Raw genomic sequence first — 9,887 nt, 5'->3', positions numbered from 1 at the left:
AGCTTTGTGCTCCTGGTGGGGTTTCCCATGGCAAATTGCTCTCAGGTGAGGGGCCAGACTAAGAATGGTTCAGGTCATTTGAGATTTTTATATTCATTTATTTTCACATTTAATATTTCCCAATAAAATATTTTCTTTTATATTTATATCAGCTTTTGTCCCTATCTGTATACCTTTTTTATGTACCCATACCCATATAAATATCCTTATGTTGATTATCAAATGGCTACTAAGTGACACCTGCAGGTGACAATGTCCAATCTGCTAAATCTTAACATGTCCAGGGTCAGAGTACTAACCGAGTTGCGTGTATGCGAGGGTCCGTGTATCACTGCTGGCCATTTCAATTTTATTTAAACTACTGTGTAACTTCAATATGCAAAATATAAACTGGCATTATTGGTGTTCTAAGGATTTCTAACCACCAGATCACTGACACAACACACACTGTATCTTGGTAATCTTTAATTACAAAAACTATCCCAGGTAAGCAATAAATAAAACTAACGGTCAAAGAGTAAAGTAATTAAGTACAAAATTATAAACAGTTATAAGCGTTCAAAACAATGGTTACATAAAGAGGAATATTAACATGATACTTGATTACTTCAAGGCTTCACAAACTCAGACTCACTGTCTTCAAAGATAATGCAGCAGCTTAGTCATTGAAATAAACACAGTCATTCTGTTGCTATACATTTCTATTTGTACATAAGGTCAGTGCTTATATTATTCTCCACTCGCATGATCAAAACAAAGGTCATCCAGTCTCTTTACAAGTGTCATTTGCAGGGTATAAAATTAGATTTTTGACCCACCTGCCAATGGCAGGTAGGGTCTGAAATTTTACCGGCCAAAATGTATTTTTACCGGCCACTGAACTGTTCACAATTCGCACCGCTGTTGTACACTAGCCACTCTCTTCTCACCCCCATTTCATTGAACCGCCACTTTTCATTAAATTTTCTTTTAGGCTGTGTTCCTTCACAGCTCTCCTCCTGAGGTCTCTTTTCGGGTGGTTTTACACCCGCAATGTGTCGCCACATCTTTAATTTCTTCTGTTTAAACCTCTTCGTATTCGATTCGTAGTCGTCGTCTTCTTCTTCGTCTCCTTTCTTCTTCTTCTCTTTTGATACATTTTTAAATGTTGAATGACGGTGGACAGCGAGGGACAAATTTGAAATTCGAAACGCAATCAGTAGATCTGCAGCCTGTAGAATTGTGTCTGTCACTGTTTGGAATTTATGTTTAAAGTTACATAGCAAAGTCGGCATATTTCAGCAGCCTGCCAATGGCGTGTGACCTATTTATTTTACTCGCCAAAACATATTTTTACCCGCATTTGGCGAGTGGCGGGTGCCAATTTTAAACCCTGGAAACAAGACATCGGTTGAGTGTGTTGAAATGCTTGCATTACTCACATATAACTCAATACAGTGACATTGTCCACAGAAAACGTGTTTTAATCTAACCCTGGACACAAAACATATAACAAATGTAACATATATAACACATAACAGTATAGACACAAAATTAAGAATATATATATATATACATATACATACATACAGTATATACACACACAGCAAGTACACACACCCGGCACACATACATTTACTTTCCCGCTTTCCATATATTTGTTTCTTCCTAAATGACATGCTAACTCACTCATCTTCTATTCCGTTGCAGTAACACATCAAACCGCGGAGTAAATGTACTTTATAATGATCCGCCAAGTATCTCAGTCTGAATGAGATCTTTCAAACTCAGGCAACCTTTGTGAACTGAATAATCCATTCAGTAAAAGGTGTTTTTGTGTCATTTTAACAAAACCTGCTCCGCCACCATTATGCTGCTCTGAATCACACACGAAGCTCCCCTGTCCACTATAATTAGTAGGTCACCTGATATATGCAATCACATTTTTTTTATGGATATTTCACAGCTAAACCTGAACTAAAGGACATGTTCTTTCATATTCCCAACAATCTAAAGGATCATCAGATCAGTCCGAACATTTCGGATAAAAACTATTTAGTATCGTTGGTATCTTTAAAGCACCAAAAAGAAATTCCTTCAATAGAGATTCAAAATATTAGTGGAGCAATGCAATATAAATCATTCATTTTCATCTACCTGTTGTATCCACACAACGCAGCAGTGTTTTTCTACTTAGTATTCTGTTGGGCAGAAAAGCAAAAGGTTTGAATAGTCATTGTAATGTTTTTTCCAGACACTGGAAGCAAATTGTGATGCTGGCTGTGTCTCTGACACCATCTGTTAGAGGAAAAGTGTCTAAAGTTGCTTTAAAGGAGAGAACTAAAGGTAATCCAGTGCCAGCAGGCAGTGTAGCCACCACTGAAAAAAAGGGGCAACAAAGAAACAGAAAACAAACACAATCAGACTTTTATCACTACGCTGTAAAATCCCTCACCGACTCCATTCATCCCACCAACCTTCACGCTAACCTCATCCAACATGGAAAGCAGCAGTCCAAGTAGACACACTTCACCTTCATCTTTGAGTACAATTAACAAGTCTCAGCTACCGATGGGGGCTGTTGGATGGAGAAAAATCACTTAAATCTCAAACACATTTTTGTCTCATTTTTCTTCCTCATTAGATATATAATATTTAACTAAGCCGTTCGTAGCAGCTATTCTACCTTCATTCTCATCATCAAAGTGGAAGATCAATCACAACATTCCAGGCTAGACACGGCATCCGTTTCAGGTGCGCCATATCTCGTTGCAAGAAATTCTGGATCGGAGGTCATTATTTGTGCAGTAGCCTTGCTCCACCGGATCCCCGGTGGCACTGTTTATAAGACTTAACCACAAAGAAAAGACAAAATTCCTGAGCTGCATTTTAAATATAATATAGAGGCAACCGCTTTGAAATTTGGGGGTGCTGCAGGGGTGTTATGACAGTACTCGCCAATGTTTAAACATGGCAAGCACTTGCCTGGGGCTGACCTTGGATCATTTATAGATCTGATAATAATAAAATACACGACTTAGTTTTCAGCAACTTACAGCTCATTGTAGGTGACTTCACACGCTTATCGTACTATATACAGTTCAACACAGCAATGCTTCCATTGCATTCATTAATAGTATTGTCATATTGCGCTTCCCTGTATCTGTGTCACATGGGTTTTGTCAGGCCCCGCCCCTTTTGCCACTTAGCTGCAGGTCCTCACTCCAATGGGACAAGTGGACATGACCGACTCCCCTTAGAGAATTGAGTCAGATTTAAAGTTTTGTATCGATGCAGCCATATAATTTTCCATCATCACATATCTTTGCATCCCTAATATTCTGAAATGTCCGAGCCAAATTTGTCTGCTGTTGTTTCCTTATCTTTCAATAATCTAGCTGAGCTAATACAGTGGAGGCAGCTTTTTGTTCAGTGTTTTTCTTTGTGTATCGCTGTGGTGTCTTTGCTTGCAAACCAAAAGGGCCCCAAACAGCTATAGATTTATTAGCATGTTTAGATATGAAAATTATTCAATTATGTTATTATTCAAACTCATTGTACTCATTGTAAATAATTTAGGAAAGAATCCAAAATAACTTGAGTTACTCAACTGTATACTACTTATTGTGTACTTCTACTTCAGACGATAAAGCCCAAGTTATGCTTCCGCGTTGACACAACGCAAGGGGGCTTACGGACCCTTTACGTCATTGCGGACCCCCCTTACGTCCACTGCTAAGGGCCTGATGTGTACCTCCCAAAAATCCTAGACGCGCATCGAGGCAACGCAACACCAACGCAGCGGCATTAGCTGTGATTCGTCCGCTGGAGACGGCTTTTCCGGTTTCCACTCATAAACACCGCCATTTAAACTTTTAATACTTTTATTGTTTGCACCTTGTCGCTTTTGCACAAAGAAATAAAACACTGAAAAAGTGTGGATGTTTAAAGCCGGAAGGTAAACAAATAGGCTATAACGAGGCTAACGACGATATACGTCAAGAGTCTCGGTCGGTCGGTCAGTCTTTACAAAAAACATAGTGCCCTCTACCGGTGTGGCATTGAATTGTATTTCATTGTATTGTACATTTAAAGCAGAACTTTCCCTATGCAGTATACTAGAAAAGAAGAAAAGAAGTTTTAAGTAGCCCTCTTCTTAACGGTTATATCAGGACATTTTTTCATCCTGCTTCTAGGTGGCTGTCTGTTCCTGTTCCAGGGAAGTGACGAAGAGTCCCGGTTGCAGAGTGAACTGTAGTCAATGAGGCGCGCTCTGCCCGCTGTGGATGACACGCTGGATTCAGTCTGCAGAGCGGCAGCTGAACAGAGCCCCGTGTGCTTGTTTATTCAAAGTGCATTAATATTGAACGCGCCGCGTGTCTAAATAGCACCAAGAACACTCCCTTGGGTCCGCAGCAATACACCCACCGATTGTGGAAGTAGATCAGATGAGTGCTTCTCGAGATATGCGGAGAACACGCAGACAGACAGAGATTCCTTGATTTAGACTTTGGTGTTAATGCTTTGTAGCAGCGTTTTTTTTGGGACTTGCCAGGTACACTGATTAAACACCATTTCCTCATTATGTTAATTGAGAAAATGTAAATCAAGCAGCTTCAACGTTCTCTCCTTAATGTGTTTGCTTTTGAAAATGACTTGTATATAAATGTAATTTCAAGGAGACAGGTTTTCCTATCTCCTATAACCATTATGAAACATATGGGATGAAAGTCTTTTACAGATACCAACGAAGCCTGCAAGATTTGAACAGATAAAAAAAAAAAAACATTGTGTACTGTGACAACATTGTTATTGACACATATTTTGTAACCAAGACAGGTCTGTTCCAAATATTTCACTTGTGGGCAGAAACACACAAAAGGATCCGGCATCCAATGTGAACCGCATCAACATTGTAGGAGGCTGATCCAACTGTGTGTGTGGCAGATGTGCAGTTTTATTTTTTGTGTGTGTGTGTGTGTGTGTGTGTGTGTGTGTGCACGATTGCTGTCCAATACAACATGTCATTATCTGTGATTGGAGACGCACTTTTTTTGCATTTGTCAATTTTTTTGTCATATTCATGTGAAGAAACAAATATGGTGCAAACATGCGACAGCTCATGGCCCGTTTGTTTTCTGCTTCCACCATTGCTGCTAAGTGCTTACAGAAGGCTGGATCCATTGTATTCTTGCAGTTGCATATTTTATGGCAGTGTTCATGCGACATTTATAGCAACAACAAAAAAAGACCAAAAAACAACCGTTGGCCACAGGCAACACAGCTTGGATTGTTTTTGGGTTCTAACCACAAACATGACTATGGGATTTCGCCATCTGATTCGGCTCCAAAGTCAACTCTTGGCCCTGTGACACCCACTAAAGGCTCATTGGATACAATATAAATGTATGTGGTTTGGTTTTATCCGAGTTGTTAGAAATTGCATTTTTTTTTCAAATACTTTGAGGTTTTTCATTGGACAATGAGCAGTTTTAGTAGGCTTGGATTGTTGCAAAACATAGTGTAACATATTTGCGTAACCTCTGTGACGGGGCACACGATGACAGCGGATCAGCAGACTGCTACACACTTTAAAGGCCGTAACCTTTGACGTAGGAGTAATCTCCTTGCTGGATCCTTCAACTTTACTGTCTCATCAAATTGCTTCTATTACTTTTTTTTTTAAGACTGAGGTGTCGGTGAGCATGTCTAGAGCCAAATATACAATAAACCTTGGGTTTATGATGGAGGTCCAGATGATGATGTGCTTGAAGGGTTTCTGGGTGCTGACAAACTTTCTGGTCATTAGGCTTACCGAGTTTAAAGGCCCTCCCTGTACTATTAACACACACGCACGCACACACACGCACGCACACACACACACACATTTGGGCACACACTGCAGAGGGGGGAAAAACACCAAATTTGTTTAGTGAGGACCAGCTGCTGCTTTAACACAGCACAAGAATGAAAGACTTTTCTGATATAGCTTTGCCGCAGTGCACATGAAACAACTCAGGGACACATGAAGTGCCCTCCAAACTTTACCACAAAACAACATCCTGAGATTAGCAGAATGGACAAGATAATATTTCAATAAGATGCTGAGATATCACCCACTATGGATGAAGACGCTGAAATTCAGAGCCACGCATTATGGTATGCAACAGCGTCGCTTCGGATGCTGCCATGGGGAATTGACAAAGTCATGAATTTAGCAATAGGAGGTTCGTCAGCAGGGCAAAAAACCCCACTTGATTATTGCTCAGTCATTAGTCTTCCTTCAGAGTGTCGCCATTAGTGTTTCGATGTTTGACCCAGCAGGCAAAGTCGGATCAAGCAATGGGTCATTACAAATTAGCATGAAATTAGAGGTTTCTGTACCTTATCTCCTCTTCCGGGGAAGCGTTTCATAGCTGGAATGCTTCCAACTCTAAATCTAGCGTGTGACTTTACAAAAGACGCTCATTTCCCTCCAAGTGCACAACTGTAATTGCAAAGAAATATGTGGCCTATTAAGTATCCTAGCGCACTGCAAGCAGGTGGAATACCATCTTTTTCTAAAATCTTATTTTTCCTCACCCATATTTGATGTCTTGATCACAGCAGGCTAGATTAAGACAAGTGTAGATCCATAAAAAAAAGCAACTACTAATTATAGCATAGAGTTACAGTCTGGGGAAGGAGATTGGAGCATTTTCACATAGAGGTTTTGAATGTTGTGTATTTCAAAAGGACTTGTAGCCATCCAACAGAGCAGGGATGCAGTGAAGCTGTGTTATCATCTTTTTTTTGTAGGGGGCAAGGCGAAAAAGTAAAACAGCTCAAATTCTGAAAAGATGCCATGTGGACCTGTGGACCACCTGTTTAACTGCCAAATGACTGCCACAGGGTCTAGGAAAACCAATCTGGATCCCTGTTTCTTTCATTGCAGGCACTCGCTACCCTTCTCAGTCACCACGACCCCTGAAATAGTAATGTTAGCGAGCACATTGTCAGGCGAGCTACACCTGTGAGTCATTGCAGCGACCGACTACAGTGTTTGTGGTTAAAAGATCGTTTGGGGGGGATTATTTTATGCTGTTGGTTAGAGAGCAAATTAGTATACAAAATTCCGGGGGAAGAGGGGAATAAGTGCACACTTATCTTTCTCATAGCACGGCCATGAGGGCCTACTGTACAGTCAAATAAAGAGGTTCTCATACAGTAGTATCCAACAGCGTCTTATCAGCTCACTGATGACATTTAGAATCCCAGCTGTGATATGAATTGAGTTTCAGGAGGAAACCTTAGCATATGCCATGACTAAATCACAAGAGTGTATGGATCTTTGGGTAAAGAGATCATCTTTTTTCCCCACTACCATGGCAGCCATTACCCCAAACTAATTATGTTTTTGGCTTAAAGTGGTTTTCTGAATGCAGAGACACCGGTAGAACATTTTGAACTAATCAAATGATTTAGAAAGAAAGGGCTGGGAGAATGGAGCAGCAGTGATGTTTTCATGTGTGGAGGAAACCAGATTTAGAGACAGTTATTGGGTAGTTCTGCATGGAAATTATGGTATGCAGACAAGGTTAGGGGAAGATGGTGGTTAACGCAAATAAATAATGGTTACAGGGTAACAAAAACATTTGCTCTTTCTGAGGACAACCATGAAAGCTCCAGCAAGAGGAACGTAATTATAACGAGACTGATGCAGATCGGCTTGTCGTGTTCATCAGAGCATGGTTTGTGTAAGGCAACATTTTGTTAAGGTTAGGCAGACAAAGCTGTTACAGTTGATGGAAAAGCTGTTAATTGCAGGTCTGGTGCAACGTCGATATGAAAGCTGAACACACCGTGCGGAGCACGAACATCCACAATCCCGACCTCCAATCCCCGTACTTTCAACCTGGCTACATATACAGCTCATTATCCCCTTCATTGGCACCGAATGGTGGCATTGGACATAAATTGTGAGGTGTGGAACTTGTCCAACGTGGACCAAGTTCGTATGGCTATTGGGCCGGGAAGAGGCCGACCCCCCAAAAAACCTGTCAGGGATACGTTCATGACAACCACTGTATTTGTAAAGACCAATAAAGAGCTTCCAGTTAAAACATGTAAAGACCTTCAAATTGCTATTTGACTTGATTATGTTACTCTATTAGCGTGTGGAACAAAATGCTTTCTGGTTTTATGCCATCTCTCTTCCTTGATCACCAGTGTGAGTCCTAGAGGGCTGTATTGCTTGAGGCAGGCTGTGGGGAAATATGTCTTCCCTCTGCTAGAATAGGCTCTCATTACTTTTCTACAGCTGTGACTTCTCACAAAGAGCTGTGGGCTTGGGCACGGTGTGACTCCTACCTTTATAGCCACTCCTGATGGCAGCAAAGCACAGTAAAACAAAAATGGAAGCACATATTAACAATATCTGTGTGCACTTTGACACTCCTCCTACTACCAGTACTGCATGTACAGCTGTTATTACTGCTGAACCTATGGCCACCAACACACCAACTGTTTCTAGATCTGTACAGAGACTACTCTTCATCTAATATAGCCAATATAACATAACCTACAGCTTGTACAATAACCATTCAACCTACATGTTTTTTTTGTGTTTTGTTTTTCAATGTTGGGCTAGTGCTGTGAAGGTCTGTTATAGTGACAAGATTCAGTCCCATCTCTTATAGACATTTGTGGATTTGAGTTTACATGTGTGCATGCTAGCGCTGAGCCTGAACAGTTTGAATAGTCTGGGACACGTCTGTGTGGTACAGTGAGGTCTTGCTTATTCACTAATCGTTCGAGACCATTCTCAGTTGAGGGGTTACACCTTGAGAGAAAAAGGTTGGTCTATTGAGATGCGCAGGTTCTGTTCCCATTCAGTGGCAGAAGAACAAAGTCAGCACAAGTAGAAATGCATCCTTGATAAAACGGACCACTTCAGAGATTTTCAAACAGATCAAACATACTTTTCTTTTTTTTCCCCAAGTCTCTTCAAGGCTTCTACTTGTGCTGACTTTGCCACTGAATGGGAATATAACCAGAACATCTCAATATACCTCCATCACTGAAGAATGGGGACTGTTAATCGCAGTAGCTGTGTGCTGTAACACATTTACTAAGCAACTTTTAGAATAAGTAACATGTGTGGGTTAGTAAGTGGCAAACTGCAATTCATGGAGTTTTTTGGACAATATTAAAACTAGTAGCTTATTACATAAGAAGATTGCAATTTTTAATAAGGCAAGGCCGTTTTATTTGTATAGCGCCGTTCAACAACAAGGTAATCAAAGTGCTTTACATAAAATATTGAAAGAAAGAGAATAATATTTATAAAACATAAAAACAAGCAAATAGAATAAAATAAAAAAAATAAAATAAAAACAAGCATATCAAAGGAATATAAAAGCCAGACCAGTATAAGCAATTCATAAATTGTTAAGTGCTATTCAGGGAGAATGTCAATGTGTATGGTACTACCAATGCATAAGGCCCAGTCTGAGCAAAGCATATTTAGATCATTAGATACCCAGATAGATTAGAAACCCCCACGGGTTCAGTGAGGAAAGATATGGATGACATTTGATTCTTATATCAATGCATACACAACAGGACAAGGTTGCATATGGTGTAGAATAACGGCAGAAAGTCAAAAGCCTAAAGCACAGCGGGGGGTTTGTTACTTGGTCGAGCTTTGGGGCTTGCGATCCAGAAATAGATGAGCTACCTCGGGACGGATATAAAGAAATAAAGGAATGCGATTCAAAGAGAACAATGATGTGGCGGAGAGGGTTTGAACTGGAGACCAGAAATGTCCAGAGATTGGAGGATATATAAAGTAATGTCTCCTTCAGTGCTTAATGGCTCAGTGAACAGAGATGTAATTGATTACTGTTATCAGTGGACAGGCAGTTACT

Source organism: Eutrigla gurnardus, assembly GCF_963514095.1.
Source record: "Eutrigla gurnardus genome assembly, chromosome: 15".
In the NCBI taxonomy this organism is placed as follows: Eukaryota; Metazoa; Chordata; class Actinopteri; order Perciformes; family Triglidae; genus Eutrigla; species Eutrigla gurnardus.
The sequence above is the reverse complement of the archived record's forward strand: the minus strand, read 5'-3'. Positions refer to the sequence as shown.